Here is a 21,017-nt window from a genome sequence, read left to right as displayed (position 1 = left end):
ACACAATTAGTTGAACCCAGTGCAATCATACCTCTCAACCTCTTAAAGCAAAAAATCTGAACAAAGCCTAAAATGATGGTGGGACAAATAGGGACAGATTTTAAATAGTGTTCTGATAAACTTAGAAAGTTGATAGAATAATAGGTTTTGCATCAGCATGAATTTTCTGAAGGATGTGGAGTCTTAAACTCAAATGTTTGCCATTATTTAATGACTTCAGTCCTCAGCTATTTTCCAGAAAGGTACAGATTTTAGGAGAAACACACCAAAATATGAGGCAAAAATCTGGACATTCTGCAAAAATCTGTACAGTTGAAAGGTATGAGTGCATTGTAAACAGTATAATATTGACTCATCAGCTAGTCTTCTAAACAGCAAATGATTTAAAATGCCAGCACTCTGTCCAAGCATAAAAGCCACTCAAAGTGTTACTTTGAAGCCAGCAAACAGTTGTCTTTGCACATGGGGGTTTCACACAAATTTCAGTTCATGAAAGTCAACAAATGGAATATTAGAAAATTTACAGAAGGAGAAAATCACTGCATGGAGGCTGGAGGATAACTAATTAATGAAAGTAATCAAAATAAAGTCTAATATGCACATGTACTCATTTCTCAGGTATAGTATAAGGAAGCTTTAAATACAGCAATATTCCATAGGAGGTTATTATAGACAAAGGAAAAATGCTTGCTGATGTTGAAAGATAGCTATTGAAATATCTAGTACATTAATGATCTTAAGGTATGTAATGCTGATCTTAATTCAGCTTAAGACAGCAACAGGAGAAGAATGCAAATATTAAAGAATACATTTCAGTGTTTACCTCCACACAGAGATGTTGAGTCTGACATGCAGTCCAAGAGCAAAGGAAGACTAAATCCACAGTGGAAGATTGTATTAAAAATTAGATTATACAAGAATGTAATCTTTCAGGTACCACTTATGATTTATCAAGTATTCTAAAAGCAAAAACATCATGCTGATTTAAATCCTCATAGATATTACAGATACCACGTATATTTTTTTCAGCACAGATTTCAAAGTGATTGAAATATTCAAACCTGGATATGAAGCAACATTTCACAGACTTATTCATTTATATTCAGCGCATCCAGCTGCATTAATTATATCAAACATCAAACATGATCCTATTAAAAATAATTAAATTAGTTAGTAGCATAGCCTAACTACATAAAAAAATAAGAAGTGACAACTTTGTTACAGCCATCTGTTTACACCTAGCAAGTGCTATAGTGAAATGCTCCGGTTTCCTCCCACATCCTAAAGACATGCTGTAGGTGGATTGTACACTCTAAATTGGCCCTAGGCATGAGTGCGTGTGTGTGTGTGTGTGTGTGTGTGTGTGTGTGTGTGTGTGTGTGTGTGTGTGTGTGTGTGTGTGTGTGCCTTCTGAGGAAGGTTGGGCTCCTGGCTGGCAACTCAACACCATAAAACTCCACTGCCAATCACGAGAGGACAGGTGATCTACTGTGGCGACCCCTAACTGGGAAAAGCCGAAAGAAGAAGTAGTGCTATAGTGAAAGGAAAGGGACTTTTTCATCTACTGAATGTGTGAATTGTGAATTTGTTACACAGATAAAATATTTCAGAACCATGTCTGTGGCGAATGCTATACTTCAGATTTTGTATGAACTACTTGTTAACTTTGCTTGTCAGAACAATCCAAAACTTGAAGAAAGGATTGCTGAACATTTTTCTGATATTAAAAGTTGATGTAATTAGCCAGACATTATGGATGTAAGTGAGTAGCATATATTTGCATTACTTGTGTCTGAACAAGTTTAGAAAACTATCAGAAGTGGTGGTACTGTTAAAGCAACAGAATGAGTTAAACATAACCTGATACTTTTCCTAAATAATACTTTTTATCCAGATTTGAAGGACTCCATCTATCTGAAACATACTCAAAAAATTCCGTTTAAGACATTGAATTATATGTGGCAGCTTTAACTGTTGTCATGTGATGTCTATGAGTAGTAAAATCTGTGTGACACTTTTGCTTTTTAAATACTTCACAGAAAATACGTAGTCTGTGAAAGCTTAGGTTGTTGTGAACTGTGAAGTTTAATAAAGTCTTCTGCTGTGGATTTTGACTGCCTTTGTTTTTGTTTTATTAGTTTTGGAGCTGGTTAGTGGCTTCCTGCTTACGTTTGTTAAATACATTCCAAAAGCAACCCTCAAGGTTTAGACATGCCGCTCTAAAGGTATTCTCCCCCCCTCTCGATATATATATATATATATATATATATATATATATATATATATATGCACATTGGCTGTCATGGGGCACTGTCATTCTGATGTGATTTTTTTTCATTGTCTTTCTGCTCCTCACAGAATGTAGTTTTTGCCTGGACATCCTAAATACATTTTTCTTCAGTTAATCATAGTGATAGTGCTGTATGTCACTGGCTTTTTGGGTGCTCTTACGAAAGCAGTGTCAGAAATTTTTTAACTGAATTACTTTCGACCTTTGCTTCCCGTAAGCTGGTTAAACGCATTTATGTTCAATTTAATTTTTTTTCCAATGCATATGCTGCGGACTGCAGGTTTTGTTAAGTTTCAGAGCTGAAATACACGAAGATCTCCCTCCCCTCATTCTTGCTGCGTAATATTTATTTTAAGATGCCAAAGTAATTTGGGTATTTGAGTTATGAGACTCTTAGTATTTGAAAGTAAAGCTTCAGTGGAACTACTTCTCTTTCTACCATGTTTAGGTCATATGCCTTTGCTAGTAGGTTAACTATTATTGTCCATATTACAGGAACGTAAGAACTTGAATTTGAAAGCTATAGTCTTCTTCTTTCGGCTTTTTCCCGGTTAGGGGTCGCCACAGCGGATCACCTGTCCGCTCATGATTGGCAGTGGAATTTTACGGTGTCGAGTTGCCAGCCCGGCGCCCAACCTTCCACAGAAGGCACACACACGCACGCACTCACACCTAGGGCCAGTTTAGAGTTTCCAATCCACCTACAGCATGTCTTTGGGATGTGGGAGGAAACCGGAGCACCCGGAAGAAACCCACGCGACCACAGGGAAGACATGCAGACTCCACACAGAAGGCACCATAGTATTGTATCCAAATTAAATTCAAGATATCTGAAATAGTAATTTCTTTAATTTTTGCCCACTGAGACACTAACCGTATAATCCATTTTCTGTGGCTTTTTTGTTGATCTTTTTTGCCATATGTATGCAAATAATAGTAAAGTGTAAACAAATCACAAACTCTTGCAACATATCTTTAGAAAACTGCTACACAAAGCAAGAACAAGAGTGCAAAGAATATTGTCGACTCTTTAGAAATATGATATCAAAGCGCAGTATAAACTTGAAGGCTGATCCATATTCTTATCTTGCTTTGTAAAGCTCATTTAAATGAGTTCAGGGAAGATTTATTAGCACATCTGGAAGTCCTGTTGGTTGTGACACAAGTTTCATTTATACCTGAAAAACTGCAAGTACTAAACATATTTACATGAGAAGATGCAGAAATGCAGTTTTTGAGACTGGCCATTACATACAGATATTACTGCATGCCCTGAAGTTTTGCCAGACATGAGTTGAAAAGGTAATTATCTGCATCCTTTAGTTTGACCGCATTATGTCTTTAGAGCTAAGTTATTCTGCATACAAAGTCTATTACTAAAGAGTGAGAAAGTTATCAGTTTCTAAAGGAAGGAAAAAGAATCAGAGTGACACTACATCCAATTTTTGGTCACAGATTTCAAATATAAGAACAATAGTTAGATGTCATCAAAGACTGAGATTTTAATTAGTTGAGGGAAATGATATGCAGTTATACTGGAGAAACAGGAAGATATTTGCTGAAGATTCTAGCTCAACAGAACTTGCCAGAGTGGCAGATGGACAAATCCATTCAAGAGCTACCAGACACCATGTCCAAGATACCGAGGAAACATGCTTCAGCTGATGACATCTTCAAATGCTGATTACTCTGCAGGAGCTATCCACAGTCCATTCAAGTGATTCTTACCATCTGCTCCAGATTGTGGTACAAAAGTGGTGGTAAATAAACTCACAACAATGCTGCCTCCTATACTACATAAGGTAAATGTACTAAAAAATACTGAGATTTAAAGACTGTACATAATGCTAATATTTTCAGAGAAATTCTAGTTTTATTTTGGTTATTATACACAGGTGTCTAATAACTTGATAGTTTAGAGTGACATTAGCACTAAAACAAGCAAAGCATATGCATACTGTAATTATTCTAATAAAATGGGATTATCAGACTTTTAAGAAGTAGCAGTAACTTGGGTATATGAGTCATGACTGGTTGGTATGTTGCGAGTAAAGCTTCAGTGGAACAACATAGTCTTCCTTGTCTAATGTATGTTTAGGACTTAAGCCTCCACTGGTGTCTAACCAGTCTCTGTTATAGGAATGTCAGAACATGAGTATGGAAGTCAGAACACTTCATCTTCTTCTTCTTCTCTTTCGACTGTTCCCATTAGAGGTCGCCACAGTGGATCATCTGTTTCCATTTCTTCCTGTCCTCCACATCTTGCTGTGTCACACCAACCACCTGCATGTCCTCTCTCACCACATCCATAAACCTTACTTTAGGCCTTCCTCTTTTCCTCTTACCTGGCAGCTCCATCCTTAGCATCCTTTTCCCAATATACCTAGCATCCCTCCTCAGCACATGTCCAAACCAATGCAATCTCGCCTCTCTGACTTTGTCTCTAAACTGTCCAACCTGGGCTGACCCTCTAATATACTTATTCCTAATCCTGTCCACCCTCATCACACCCAGTAGAAATCTTAACATCTTTAACTCTGCCATATCCAGTTCTGACTCCTGCCTTTTTGTCAATGCCACTGTCTCCAACCCATATAACATAGCTGGTCTCACTACCCTCTTGTAGACCGTCTCTTTCACTCTTACTGGTACTCTGTCACAAATCACTCCTGACACTCTTCTCCGCCCACTCACCCTGCCTGTACTCTCTTCTTCACATCTCTTCCACACTCGCCATTAAACTCATCCACCTTTGCCAGCCGTACTCCCTGCATCCTCACCATTCCTCTATCCTGCCTCTCATTCACACACATATATTCTGTCTTAGTCCTGCTGACCTTCATTCCTCTCCTCTCTAGAGCATATCTCCACCTCGCCAGGGTCTCCTTAACCTGTTCCCTACACTCACTACAGATCACAATGTCATCTGCAAATGTGATAGTCCACGGGAAGTCAGAACACTAAGCTTGAAAATTGTTGGCTATTCTAATTTATTGTTGGTCAGCAGCTGCCTTTTCAAAGACTTAGCAATGCAAATGACATCAGACTGTAGTTTTTGATTGTGTGGTTAATTGTTTAGTTACATGGTATTACAGTTTGGCAATTAGCACAGAAGACTAAAGCTTGGACTTGTTAATGAGCTACTTCCCGTTCCAAAGGTACATGGTTTGAATCTTTCCACTTTCATTTGCCTAAAATGTGATCTTGTACAAGTCACTTAACCAGACAATGCCTCATGGCAATAGATTCCTTAATGGCCTCTTGGACTGCATATCTAGTAGCTACCAGTAACAGCAACATTTTCACTGGTCAGATTGAGAGTATTTACTAGTTTGTTTATGTATGATTGTTGTATATGTCTCTGTCATGTTCTTCATATAATGATTTCTTCTTCCACAGCAAAATCTTCTGTTAACAGTTTCATTTTATCTGCTAATTGTACTTTACTGACCTCACCATGACACAGTCTCAAGGAGTAAAACTATGCATGGTGACCAGCAATGAAGATTTCAGAATCTGCGCTGTCTAGCTTCTGCCATGCAGGGTGAAATCTTTTTGAAGCTAAGACAAGATCTGAATAGGGGAAAAAGGTGGGACTTTCATGATCTGTGGCAGGGACACAAGTGGGAATGAAACAAAATGTAGGGTACTGAAGGTTTTTGTGACTAGTAAACAATACTGAGTTGATGTTAGAGGTAGAAAATATATCTCTGTGATGAGGTTAACAACTTTGGATGGTGTTTCTTTTTTAATTAAAAGTTTGCCTCACAAAGTTAGTTGGTGAAGTAAAAATAGCAAAATAAGCAATCAAATCTTACTCAAGTCATTTTCTTGATGCTAGTAACAGTGGCAACTGTTTAAACTATTCTGTTTTTTTGTAGTGGTTGCTTCAGTTTTTCACATTGTAAGGCCCATGTTGTCCATAGGTACTTTGTCAGTTTTATTTCCTAATGCAGTGATGTGAATCTGATGGGGTCTATATTACCTTATTGAATGATAAAAAGAGCGAATGTTCTTTCATTGAACAGAAAAAGTCGAACCCCCTAAACGGCGAAGACACAGACCATCGATTTTTTCCCCAAGGAACAAAAATCGATGGGCTGTCTTTGGGACTTTGCCATTTTCTCCACTATGGTGCGATCTCGGAGTTGGTATATTTAAGTAGGGGGGTGTGGGGGGCACAACCTCCCACTTCATTTTGTGTTTGAATTTTTTTTTTTTTTTTTTTGCAGAGCAGCGATTTTTTTCCCCTGGGGAAGAAAATCACTGTTCCGTGTCTTTGCTCTTTAGTAGTTTTGAGATTTTCAGTTCGATGAAAGACCGTTCGCTCTTTTCATCATTTGATAAGGTAATATAGACCCAATCTGATGTAGGAGCAGTAACATGGAAAAACTATGCATGGACTATAGTCTTTTTCAAAGACAGCAGTGTGGACTGTTCAGAGCCACACACTCCAGGGATCTAAACCTTGTCATCACAATAAACAAATCATGCTGGAGGGATAGGTTCCTGACCCAGAGACTCCCCATACTCTGGAATACACTGCCCATACATGTCAAGCAGAGCACCTCCTTGGCCTCTTCAAAAAGAACCTTGACGATTGGATGTGAGATAGGAAATTCACCCTGGGGATCACGTCAGTCGCTCTGCCAGACAGGGGTCCAGGGAAGTAAATATTGTGGGAAGAAATATCCAGGGAATTGCTATGGCTAGGCTTGTATAGGCCCTAGGGCCTATAGCCTAGTACCAACCTATAAACCTATGAACTTATGACTGGAAACTTGAAATCCATTCATTCTTTTCTCAATCAGGGACTTCTAGGGCATCACAGCAACCTATAAGTCTCTTTTCTTCATTTCAAACATGCTGCAAGTCCCTTAGATAGGTATATTGCAGGGAGTGACTGGGGAATGGATCCCATCCTTGAAGCTGCTGTACATTAGTTACTTAAGGCAAATCACACAATAAGGTTTGACCATCTATCCAGAGAAGTAGAACAGCAAGAACTTACAACTGGTTGGTCATTCTTATGTCCATCATCTGACTGATTGATGGAACAAGGGCTTTTTTTCCAGATGAGGGCAGTTTTATTCATAACTTCATGGTAGTTTCAAGGCAGTTAATTCGTACAATCGTGTTCACCTTGTCAATACCCACCTTCCTGCTGTATCTCTCATTTTCAAGAATGGCAAAGCATGTCAGTCCATGGGGTATTTATTGATACCCATCCAATTATTCAGGCTTCATCTGAAGGGTGTTAGTCTATCACATTATTTAACGTGCAGGGAAAGTTTGTTCCAGAGATGAAGTAGGTGTTCAGTAATAAATATGCCCCTCCAGTGACTTTTATTTCTTGGGTGGAGATGTAATTTTGTTGTTCTAGCATTAATGAAACTATCTGATTTGCTGAGATACAGGAGATCAAGGAGGACAGGGCTCCTAATGACTTGAAATGCAAGTTATAAATCTCCCTGTAACATCCTATAAGACACCAAGTGAAGGGAGAGCACTTCAAGCATTGCCTGGTAGATCACTTCAAGCATTTCCTGGTAAATCAGGGTCTTTAGACCAGCAATATTTTTAGTTAGAAACCTTTGGGGCCTTTCCAGTTGCTTAACATCTCTGTCTAGGAACATCCAAAAAGGGGAAATTTATTCTATAATAAATCTAGTTAAGGCAGCATACAAGAGAAGGATAACCTCTTTTCATTTGGATGATATGAATACTTTTTGTGCTAGACAGAATGATTTTTATGACTACTGTATCTACGTGGTACTTGATTGAGACAGAATCATCAAACCTGTTTCTAGTTCACGAGCTACATTGTCATTTTGGAGATGAGTCTTAGTTATGCTGTGGTGTCCTTCCTTATCACTATTGCAGTATTCATAACATATGGGATCTCCTGGCAAGGACAGGCCAAATCTTACCAGTACACCAAAGCCTTTACATCCTCCCAGAATCATATGTTAGATGTATGCTCCTTGCACAGGCATAGGGCATAGATGTCACATACCATGAGGCCATGCAAACTTCCACTGCAGATATTGAGTCTGAACAATGGCTGATCATTTCTGAAGGGTTTAGGGGGATTCCCCAGATTCTTGTTAGAAAAGATGCTCCTGGTACACTGACCGAGTTTAGACCTTACTCTGCGTACCCGGTTGGTCAAAACTGACATCCCATTAAAGAAGAAGCAGAAAACTAAATGTATTCCTCCTATTGTTATAGATTTTAGAGGGAATGGCAGGACTTTACCCAGGGTTTGTTTAATGTCCTGAAAGCCTCAAGGCCTCCTCAGGAGTAGCCTGTTCCTGTTTCTCCTCGGTCATCTTCTCCTGCCAAAAGGACTACGGAAACAGATTCTTTGGAAGAGGAGGTTTATTCAGGAGATGAATCTTTAGCTTACTCTTTCACAGATTACTTCACCTATAGACAATGGGACTGAGGAAGAGGATTCCTTGAATACTGATTCTCCCTTTGAGGAGCTGTCTTTTGGGGACACTGTTTTTTATATGATGGAGCATTTACGTGGGATTGCTCCCAGGTCTCTGATATTCAAAAGGGATATTATAAGTTGTTACAAATGGAATCTTCTAAACCTTCTGCTGTACACCCTGTCTTGGATGCCTTGTTGGATACATTTGCAGTTGCCTCTTTGGCTTCTGAGTCTCAACCTCCAGATGCTAAGAAGCCTGACCATTTCTACAAGGTGCCTTAGGTCTACATTATAAGTATCCTTCTTCAGACCCTTCAGTGGTCTCTGCTTCTGCTGACAAGCCATCCAGGCTTTTATCCTCTTCCAAACTTCTCACTTGTGACAAAGACAGCTGAGCTATGGAGAGGCTGTGGAAAAAGGTTTATACTTCTGTTACTCTGGCCTTCAGAGCCATAAATTATCAAACCCATATGACCAGGCATGTTTTGGCCCTTTTGTCTCAACTTGGGGAGCGGGTGACAGATCTTCCTGACTCTGAAGGTAAGTCTGCTACTGTCTCCTTATTGAGTTCTACTTCATTGGTAGCCTGTCACTCTATCAAATGTAGATATGATGCAGCTGGTGCATTTTCTAGAGCTTCTGCTTCAGGTTCAGTTATGAGGAGGTACTCTTGGCTTCATCTCCTTAAGACTCTAAATGGTAAAGGTAAAGCTATGCAAGATCTTAAACACATTTTTCTTTCTCCCATCCCTAAATTTCAGAGAAACTATCCTTCTAAGTCTGTCTTTGTTCATAGCCAAACTCATCAGCCTTCTAAAGGGAAAAGTGTTCCTAAGCACATGTTCTCTTATCAACCCACCCAGACTTCTAAAACTCAAAACCCCCTTTACAGGACAAATCTGCCTTCATCTGACATGTTTTCTCCCCACTCCTCCTCCCTTCAGCCAGTTTCCCCTGTCTGTCAGGCTTTCCCTATCTCTCCCTGTCTGGCAACAGATTACTTAAGCTATTGAGCTCTGTCCATTATCAGTCACAGTTATTTTATGGTATGGAAATCACATCCCCCCTTCTCAGGCCTTCCTCAACCTTTCCCAGAAGATTAGGGCACTATCCAACCCTTTCCAGAACCCAAAGAGGAACATAGTGATACTCCAGGTGTTTCTGGGTCCCAGATAACAGGGGGTCATGGAGACCTGTCCTAGATTTGTCCTTTCTGAACACTTTTCTAAAGATTCCCTCTTTCTGGATGCTTTCCCTCCAGGCTCTGTTTCCCCTCTTATTTCCATAAGCCTTATTGGTCTCCCTAGACTTAAAGGACACCCATCTTCATATTCCCATTCACCCCCTGTTCATGAAGTTTTTACATTTCTCTGTTTCTTCCTCTTATTTTCAGATTTCTGCTTTGCTGTTTTGTCTTTCTACAGCCCCGAGCGTATTCGCCAAAATCTGGCCCATGTTATAGACTTTTGCAGGCTTCAGAGCAGTCAGATATTCCTGTAGCTACATTACATGCTTCTTCAAGGCCCTTTTCAACCCAGGCTTCTGCAGGATCAGAACTGCACTTCACCATGCTTCTTCTGAGCAGTCTGGGTTTCACCATCTACCTCAAGAAGTCAGTTCTGGCTTCTTCTGAAGACCACATTTTTCTGTGTTGCAGAATCCAAACCATTCCAATGTTGGCTTCTCTTCCTTCTCCCAAGGTTTTGCCTCTGGAAACTTACTTCCAGTCACTACTTCCCCTTTCTGTCATTCCTGCAAGGGAATTTCTCAGAATCTTGGGGTTCATGGCATCCATCACTCCCATGCTTCCCTTTGCCAAGCTTCACACGAGGAAGCTTCAGTAGTACCTAAAGATGGTTTGGCTCCAGCTTTGTCATCCTCTAAAATTCCCAGTTCCTTTACTACCTTGTTTCAAACTCGAGTTTCACTGATGGATTTAGCAGATCTCTCTCAATCCAGGCCTGCTTTTTCAGACTCCTTCTATGCAAGAGCTGTTCACAGATGCTTCCAGTTTGGGGTGGGAAGCCTCTTTCAGCAATATGATGATGCAAGGTCTATGGCTCCTTCATCAGAGATCATGCCACATCAACATAAAAGAAATGAGGGCACTCATTCTTGCTCTTTAGGCCTTCCATTCTCTTCAGTTTCCACTCCTTTAAAGCATTTACAGACAACACCACAGTCATGTTGTTCATCAACAAACGGGGGGGACAAGTTCTTACCTTCTTTGCAGACTAGCCCTTCAGGCTTGAGACTTAGCTATCCACCATCAGGTAACTCTTCAGGAGGTTCGCATCCCTTCAGAACACAACATAGTAACAAAATCCCTGAGTAGATCCAGGACACAATCTACTGAATGGATGATTCACAGAGAGGTGTTTCTGATCATAGTAAATGCATCTATATCATGTTATTGAAAGTTTACTTAATCGAATCAATAAAGGTTGAACTTTATTGATCCATGAAATAAAACATCGAATAACCCCCTACTTAAATATACCAACTCTGAGACTGCACTACATTGAGATAAATGGAAATCTCCCCTTATGGAGATTTCTGTTTACTTGCACGATGTTCTTCACTTTCGATATTGTCGTGCCGACAATATCAGACTCAATATTGTCAGCTTGTGACAATGTGAAGTAAACCCATAGTAAATTGAGGGGGTGGGTATTCCTCAAGTGGATGTTTTTGCCTCCCCTCTGAACAGGCCAGTTCCTCACTTATGTTCTAGGGTCCCAAGCCCTCTGACTTGAAAGCTGGATGTTTTGTCCTTTTTTTAGGAACGGGATGTTCCTACATTTTTATCCTTCTCTTCTTCTGCTTCTCACTGTCCAGCATAAGATCAGAAAAGACTCTCCCAGAATCTTGATGGCAACTCCCTTTCAGCCCAGACAGCACTGGTTTTCCCTTCAATTTCAACTGTCCGGGGCAATCATTACAAGTTACTTCACTGAGTGGATTTTCTCACACAAGATAAGGGGTCTGTCATTCACCCTCACCTATCCACTCATCACTTGACACGTTGAGTGATAGTTTTGATCCCTTTTAGACACCACTTTTTCTGAGTACATGCTTAGGGTTCTGCGGGAGGCCAGGAAACCCACTACCAGAAAATCCTAAATGGAAAATATTTTCTGTTTGGTGCCTCAAGTGTCACCAGGGTCCCTTTGGTCCTTTCTTACTTGTGTGACTTGCTCCATGCTGGCCTAGAATATTCTTCTGTTAAAGCTCACTTGTCAGCAATCTCAGCTTGTCCACCTTGAACCCACTGTTGGCTTCCTGTTTTGAGGTGAAATGATTCCTTAAAGTTTCATAATTTCATAGATTTTTATTAGGATAATTTCCTTTGTATGACATTTTAAGCCTAGCCAATTACCCCGTGTGAGAATCAAACCCTGAACCTTGCATCTGTAAGGTAAACACCTTAACCATTATGGGAACCTTCCACCAAAGGCATTTTTCATATCAGGCTCCCAAGAAAACCGATTCCTCACTCTTGGGACCTTAATTTTGTCCTTGAAAATTGACTCAGTCTCCTTTTGAGTCAGCTTTTTCTTCTTCTTTGCAACATTGCACTTGGAAGACTGTTAGTTGCTATTACTTCAGCCAAGATAGAAACTGAGAGAAAAGAGCTAATAATTCTGACAGGCTTAGTACAATTCAATTACTGACTAGTACACTGAGAAGAGTCACTGTGGTGGTGGTGATGCGGTAGCGTTGTCGCCTCACAGTAAGACGTTGTCCTGTTCGATTCTCAGCTAGAGCATTTTCTGTGTGGAGACATGCGTGAATGGGCATACCTTCATTGAAGGTTGCGCGTCAGGGCTGGCAACTCGGCACTTAAAAAAATCTATTGTACACTGAGAAAAAAAAGTGAAGAAAAAGCACTGACTGGGAAGAATCCTGCAGCTGTTCAGCAAAAAAGCAGTTCAAGCTGAAGTTTTGGTACAAGGGATGGCTTCTACTAATTTAGAGGAAAAACTAAATCAAATGTGGCCAGAGCTGATTGAAATAAACAAAACATTGAAGGGATATATCAACTGAAATAAGAAAAGGCTGGGAAAAATAGAAGATGCTTTAAACAGCTATGATGATTAACTAATAAACTGCAAAAATCAGAGGTCAAAACAAAGAAAAGATTGGCTGAGTATGAGACTGCTCAAGAACAGCTGTGCTGTTTCAAAAATAGTACAGTTATAGGACAGAGCAAACAGAGAAAAGTTGATATTTTCTGCTGCACCAGAGAAATTGGAAGGAACAGACTGTATTAATTTTATGACAGCACTGATAAGCAACTGGACTTCTTTTTCACAGCATGATTTGTTAATTAAAAGGGTATATTGTGTATATGCTCCAGACCTGCCCATGAGAAAGCAGACAAGATCTGTATTAGTAAAGATGCAATCATACCAGCAGAACGTTGATCCTGCAAAACTGTAGCAGAAGAGCAAAGTATTAAATATTAGAGACTGCAGATTATTTGTTAAAAATGATTATTCACTATACACTACGCAGAAGAGAAGCATATTTATCCCAGCAATCAGGAATGCTGAGAGGCAGGTGTGAGATTCAAGCTGCTTTATCCAGTTGTCTTTGTAACATTTTCTATTGTAGGATAGAAGTCATTTTTTGATACAGAACAGGCTAAGGATGAAATACAAAATGTCATCCAACAAGAAGTGAGCCATTATACAGAATGGCACTCTTCTCATTCTTCTGATAATAGAGCATGTAGACAGACTTTGGCAGTGAAAGTATGCTAGCCTTTTAGTGCCTTAAAAGTGAATTTTATTACTGCATTTACTGTATTTTTGATTCTGTAACAAAGAAATGAAGAAACAAAACAAAACAAAAAAAATCATATCTACTTGCTCGTTTCCCGCCTTTTTCTCAAACTAGAATAGTCCGGATCTCAGATTTGCTGATTTCAGGACTGTATTTGTGTTTCTGAGTTGTCCAGAGTTTGCTGAGATAGAAGGAAGTCTTTCTGCTTATCAGTGGGAGTGGTAAGCTCTGAGCAGCCTATCTGTCGCTAGAGGAGTGGTTTCCAGCTTAGGAATTGTATTTTATTGGCCATTTTGGGCTGCTTCTATCCCTTTCAACTATCTGACTTAAAAACCTGTGTTTGCATGTTTTTCAGCTTGTTTTACCTTACGTGGATCCTGTTTGGATGTCCTGCAGATTTCTACAGCAGCAGAAAGGAGAGACTTTGCTTGATCATAAGTATCTGCTTTTGCCTTTTTTTAGCTAAATTTTGCTTACCGCACTTTATTATAACAATTTTTACAAGCTTTGATATTAATTTAACTGTATTCTGCTGATTTTTACCTACTGCACTTTATTGATTCGTTTTTTTCAACTGCATTCTCTGTTGTAGGCTACAGACACAAGTGTGCTAGCCTTTTTGTGCCTTAAAAGTGAATTGTATTACTACATTTACTGTATTTTGATTCTGTAACAAAAAAAATGAAAATAAAAATCCTATCTGCTTGCTTATTTCCCGCCTTTCTCTCAAACTAAAATAGTCCAGATATCAGATTTGCTCATTTCAGGATTGTATTTCTTTCTGAGTTGTCCAGACCTTGCTGAGATAGAAGGAAGTCTTTCTGGTTATCAGTGGGAGTGGTAAGCTCTGAGTAGCCTATCTATCGCTAGAGGAGTGGTTTCCAGCTCAGGAATTGTATTTTATTGGCCGTTTTGGGCTGGTTCTATCCCTTTCAACTTTCTGACTTAAAAACCCATGTTTGTGTGGGTTTGAGCTTGTTTTAACTCAGCAGATCCTGTTTGGGCATCCTGGAAAGTTCTACAGCAGCAGAAAGAAGGAGAGACTTTGCTTGATCATAAGTACTTGGTTTTGCTTTCCTTAGCTTAATTTTGCTTGCTGCACTTTATTACAGCCATTTTTACAATCTTTGATATTAATTTAACTGTATTCTGATGATTTTTACCTACTGCACTTAATTTATTCATTTTTTCAACTGCATTCTCTGTTGTAGGCTGCACACAAGTGCGCTAGCCTTTTTGTGCCTTATAAGAAAGTGAATTTTATTACTGCATTTACTGTATTTTTGATTCTTTAACAAAAAAAAAAAAAATGAAAAAAACAAAACAAAAATTCTATCTACTTGCTCATTTCCCACCTTTTTCTCAAACAAGAATAGCCCAGATATCAGATTTGCTGATTTCAGGACTATATTTGTTTCTGAGTTGTCCAGACTTTGCTGAGATAGAATGAAGTCTTTCTGCTTATCAGTGGGAGTGGTAAGCTCTGAGCAGCCTATCTATCACTAGATGAGTGGTTTCCAGCTCAGGAATTGTATTTTATTAGCTGTTTTGGGCTACTTCTATCCCTTTCAATTTTCTGACTTAAAACCTGTGTTTGTGTGGGGTTGAGCCTGTTTTACCTCAGCAGATCCTGTTTGGGTGTCCTGCAGGGTTCTACAGCAGCAGAAAGAACAAGGAGAGACTTTGCTTGATCATAAGTACTTGGTTTTGCTTTCCTTAGCTTAAATTTACATGCTGCACTTTATTACAGCCATTTATACAACCTTTGATATTAATTTAACTGTACTCTGCTGGTTTTTACCTACTGCACTTAATTGATTCATCTTTTCAAGTGCATTCTCTGTTGTAGGCTGCACACTCAAGTGTACTAGCCTTTTTGTGCCTTATAAGAAAGTGAATTTTATTACTGCATTTACTGTATTTTTGATTCTGTAACAAAAAAATACAAAACAAAAAAAAATCCTATCTACTTGCTTCTATCGCTAGAGGAGTGGTTTCCAGCTCAGGAATTGTATTTTATTGGCTGTTTTGGGCTGCTTCTATCCCTTTCAACTTTCTGACTTAAAAAAAACATGTTTGCTTGGGTTTAAGCCTGTTTTACCTCAGCAGATCCTGTTTGGGTGTCCTGCAGGGTTCTACAGCAGCAGAAAGAAGAAGGAGAGACTTTGCTTGATCATAAGTACTTGGTTTTGCTTTCCTTAGCTTAAATTTGCTTGCCACACTTTATTACAGCCGTTTTTACAAGCTTTGATATTAATTTAAGTGTATTCTGCTGATTTTTACCTACTGCACTTTATTGATTCATTTTTTCAACTGCATTCTCTGTTGTAGGCTACACACTCAAGTGTGCTAACCTTTTTGTGCCTTAAAAGTGAATTTTATCACTGCATTTACTATATTTTTGATTCTGTAACAAAAATAATTACCCCCCCCAAAAAATCTACTTGCTCGTTTTTCACCTTTTTCTCAAACTAAAATAGTCCAGATCTCAGATTTGCTGATTTCAGGACTGTATTTGTGTTTCTGAGTTGTTCAGACCTTGCTGAGATAGATGGAAGTCTTTCTGCTTATCAGTGGGAGTGGTAAGCTCTGAGCAGCCCATCTATCACTAGATGAGTGGTTTCCAGCTCAGGAATTGTATTTTCTTGGCTGGCCTGCTTCTAGCCCTTTCAACTTTCTGACTTAAAAACCCGTGTTTGTGCGGGTTTGCATGTCCCACAGCACCGCTAAGCTAGGGTAAACTATTACCGGTGCCTTAAAGTGTGCTCTTCAAATTTTCCCTTAGATCTTGCTAGCTTTCATCTCTGAGCACTCAAATTAGACCGTTAAACACAGCACTTGCTTGCAACTTCTTGCAGCAGTTATTACAAGAATACTAACTGCTAGTAGCACTACAAACCCTCCATAAAGGAAACAAAAACAGCTTCAGTACTTAAAAGGAAGCAAAACAGCTCAAGTACTTAAATAACTGAGCATCTATCCAGGCATGTCTAAAAGTCAGTTCCTTCTGCTTTCTCCTGCTAAGCTGGGGAACCTGGGCATCCTGAGGCAATGTAGCAATTGCCTCATGTACACAGACAACCCTCTCCTCCTATCTCCAAACACATCCACTTGTGAGAGATGCAGTTACTTAGCCAAACTAGAGGCCACTCTCTCTCCAACCAAGACTGGCTAACCAGTCAGGAGGAGAATGTTAACACATACATCACACCACATAGAACACATAACTCCCTGGATCACACACTATCACACCTCCCACGTAGTAACGCAAAACACACACCTACGTTCGTGGAGGCTCTCAATAAAAATCTGCCCAAACAACAAAGACCTCCAAGGCAGAAATGCAAGCAACCACCTCATCCAAACACAACCCCCAAGACACACAGCCCACATAAACAGTGTGCCACTCAACCTAAGCCCCTAGGGGAAAACATTTTACCCAACACAGTAGTCAGTGGTAACTCAATAATAAGGCACTCTGTTGTTCCACTCACTAGGTTGAATAAGCAGAAGGTTATGGTCAGCTGCCTGTCGGGTGCCAGGATTCGTGACATACTGCATGCACTTGAGTCTCTCCACAACAAGCACAAATATGACTTTGTCATTGTCCATGTTGGTGTGAATGACCTAAGACATACCTCCCTGGACTACATGAAAAGAGACACGGAGGAGCTCTCGGATCTTGCAACCCAGGCAGGTATGACCCTAGCCCTGTAAAGCATCCTACCATCACCCAGAATGATACCACAGTACAAGCAGAAAATGATTGACTTCAATAATTGGCTAAGTTTCTGGTGCCATTCAAAGGGGATACAGTATCTGTCTGCCTGGGATGACATGATTGACAGACCTCAATGCTTTGCCAGAGATGGCCTGCATATGTCACACCTGGGATTCCGGATACTAGCCATGGCTCTTGCCACCTCTATAGTGCCTTTTTTAGACAATGCCCTGAAGACAAATTTGCCACCATAACAACTGCAAGTAAACACAACCTGAGGGTTATGCTACTCAATGCTAGAAGTCTAAATCTCAAAATGCACTTGTTTGAGTCACTCCTTAAACTGGACAACATCAACCTTTGTGCAGTAACAGAGACCTGGTTCAAGGCTCCGGAGAGCACCCCAGCACTACCAGGCTACAATTCATATCACATCTTTCGGCCCCTAAATCTGGGCAGAAGCCCCAAAGGAGGTGTGAACCGAAGCCCCAAAGGTGGTGGTGTATCCATCTTCATAACGCCAGACTAGTTGCCCAACACAACACATCAGAGATACTTCAGGTACAACTAACACTGGATAAAACTGCAATCCAGGTTGTAGCCCGCTATAGATCACCAACAATGTCCCAAGACTCCCACTATGCATTCCTGAACACTCTGGAATGTATTAAGGTTCAACCTAATATCCTCATACTGGGAGACTTTAACTACCCCTCCATTAACTGGGAAAATTACTCCTGTTCTAACTCATTTGCCCAACGATTCTTGGAATTCATTAATTCCAACACCCTGGACCAACTCATTCTCACCCCCACCAGAGGTAGAAACATTCTCAACCTGGTCATTACAAATATGGGGGACCACTGCTCTACACCAGTAACCTCCCTGGTTAGATCTGACCACAAGTTAATCACATTCAATATCCAATTCCCACTCTTACCCCCCTCATGAAGGAAACCACAGTGAAGAACTTCTCCAAAGCCAATTTTGAGCTTCTAAAGACAAAAGTGACAAACTTCACGTCATCCATGCAAATGGGGAATGGGTGTATGGCTGCTCAATCATACACCAAGGCATTGTATGAGCATTTACAGAAGTGCATGGATTAGTCCCTACCAAACCAAACTAAGATCTGGTACTCCAAAAAAAAAGGAAGCCAATCTGGTGGTCCCCTGCCATTAATAAATTCTACAACAGAAGGAAAAAACTGCTGCAGAAAACGATAAAATCCCAAGACTGGAAAAAGTCCCTTGTAAACCTGAGCAAAAAACTGAGATCCCTTATCAAATCCTCCAAATCTAGTTATGAAAACAAAATTGCTACAGATACTAAAGACAACCACAAGGCATTCTTTAGCTATGTCAAAAATCTGCATAACAATATGCAGAGGTGCTCTGAGCTACTGCACAATGGCACCACTTATATTGGACCAACAGATATTGCCAATATCTTGGCTGATAGGTTTCGTGCAAACTTTACCCCTCTTCACCCCCTAAAGGGCCCATCCCAATACCCGAGGAATGCCAGATCCCTAATATCACAGCTGCACAGGTAGAAACTGCACTGTCCAAAGCCAAAAATACAGCTTCCATGGTACATGATAATATACATGGCTGTGTTCTACATGAATTACAATGAAACTGGCACCACACCTGAGTGCCCTGTTCAACCACAGCCTCACTTCAGGCTTTGTTCCCACCGAATGGTGCACCACCACATTCATTCCACTCCACAAAGGGGGCATGGCTACTGACCCTGGAAACTACAGCCCCATCAGCCTGATGAGCCTGATCTGTAAAGCCATGGAATGCATCATTATGGACCTTATAAATAGGGATATAGGGAACCTTCAAACCCTGGACCCCTCACAGTTTGGGTTTGTGAAAGGCAGATCATGTCTTCTCAACCTGATAGACATCTTTGAATCTGTCACCAGAGCGGTGGATGAAGGCAAGGTAGTCCATGCAGCCTACCTCGATCTAGCTAAGGTCTTCAACACCATTCCCCACTCAGGGATCATTGATAGACTCTCTAACCTAGGCATTAACCCATATGTCATAAGATGGGTGGCCAACTGGCTCATGGACAGAAACCACACGGTGAAAGTCGCAGACTCCAAATCTGACTACTGGGCAGTTAAAAGTGGAGTCCCACAGGGATCTGTCCTGGGTACTCTCCTGTTTGGCATCTACTTCTCTGAAGTTCAGGCCAACACAAAGGGACTCTGGTTAACCAAATTCATGGATGACTGCAAGCTGGGAGCTATTATAGATTCTCAGGCTGATGTAGACATCCTACAAAAAGGCCTCACAGAGGCCAATGACTGGTGCCAGAACCATGGTCTTAAGCTCAATGCTAAAAAGTGCATTGTCATTCCCTTCAGTAAAAATACGGTGCCCATGAACTACCACATCGACGGTAGCCCACTCAACTCTCAAGACGTGATAAGAAATCTAGGGATGCAGGTAGATAGCGAACACTCCTTTGACAACCATGTTGTCACTGTTGTTAGAAAGTCCTTCTACATGGCACACCTCATTACAAAAGGTTTCTCATCCAGGAAGAAAGAAGTCATAATCCCTCTCTACTCATCCCTCATTAGACACATTATAGAGCAGAATGCCCCATTTGGCATGTACCTCACTAGACACCTGCAACAACTGGAGAGACCACAGAAGTTCCTCACAAAGAGGATCCAAGGACTCAAACACATGCCCTATGCAGAAAGACTCAAAAGGCTCCAGCTTTACTCTGTCTCATCATCTACTTAGATGCGATCTCTGCTTGACATATAAAGCCATGTCTGACCCAGTGTTGCTAGACATGCCTCATCTGAAAAAGACCCAATCCCTCTGCACCACATGCTCCAAAGACCTCAACTTCATCACCACAAAAAATAGAACCTGCTGGAGGGACAGGTTCCTAACCCAGAGACTTCCCATACTCTGAAATAAACTCTGCATTCATGTCAAGCAGAGCACTTCACTAGCCCTCTTCAAGAAAAATCTTGATGAGTGGATGGGCAACAGGAAATTCACCCCAGGGATCATGTCAGCAACCTTGCTTGACAGGTGCACAAGGAACTAACGTCCAGCAACAGGATGACTGGAATATTCTTGGGCTAGGCTTGTATTGGCTCCAGGGCCATTAGTCTAGTACTCACCTATGAACCTATGAAACCTCTTCCAATGTTCCAAACAAAATTCATGAGAGAAAAAAAAAGAACAGATGCTGACTGGAAGAATTGAGAGTAACTTGTACTTAAACAGGAGTCTGGAGTTAGGAGATGGAGATAAAAAGAAAGAATACCAGCAACACTGAAATTGGTGTATAAATACGAAACTATAAAGCATCAATTACATTTATGAAATATGGCTTTACAAGAATAAGTGGCTGAAAAAGATTAGACTTTTGTTAACTTTGTTATACTTGTTGGGGACTGAAAGGCATATACTCCACTTATTGTCATTAATGTTTGGAAGGACTCTAAAGTGGAGAAAAAGTAACTGTAAGTACAACAATTTTTGTTCTTAATATTTGTGTAAAGCATTTCATGATATAAATTGCATGTTATATATATTAAACATTTTTTAGTGATTATTGTACGTGATAAAGATACTAAAGTAAATGGCTTCCAGGATGGCTGCAGACTGATCAGCAGCTTGATTTCATCTCTCCCATTGTGAAAAAAGAAACTGTAAGCTAAAGGCCAGAAACTATACAAGTTTTAATAAATTCAGTTACTGGCTGATAAGTACACTGCCTGGATGCCAGCAAAG

Source organism: Protopterus annectens, chromosome 1.part1 (genome assembly GCF_019279795.1).
Source record: "Protopterus annectens isolate FY-2018-M chromosome 1.part1, PAN1.0, whole genome shotgun sequence".
Taxonomy (NCBI): Eukaryota; Metazoa; Chordata; order Ceratodontiformes; family Protopteridae; genus Protopterus; species Protopterus annectens.
This window is presented reverse-complemented; position numbering follows the sequence as displayed.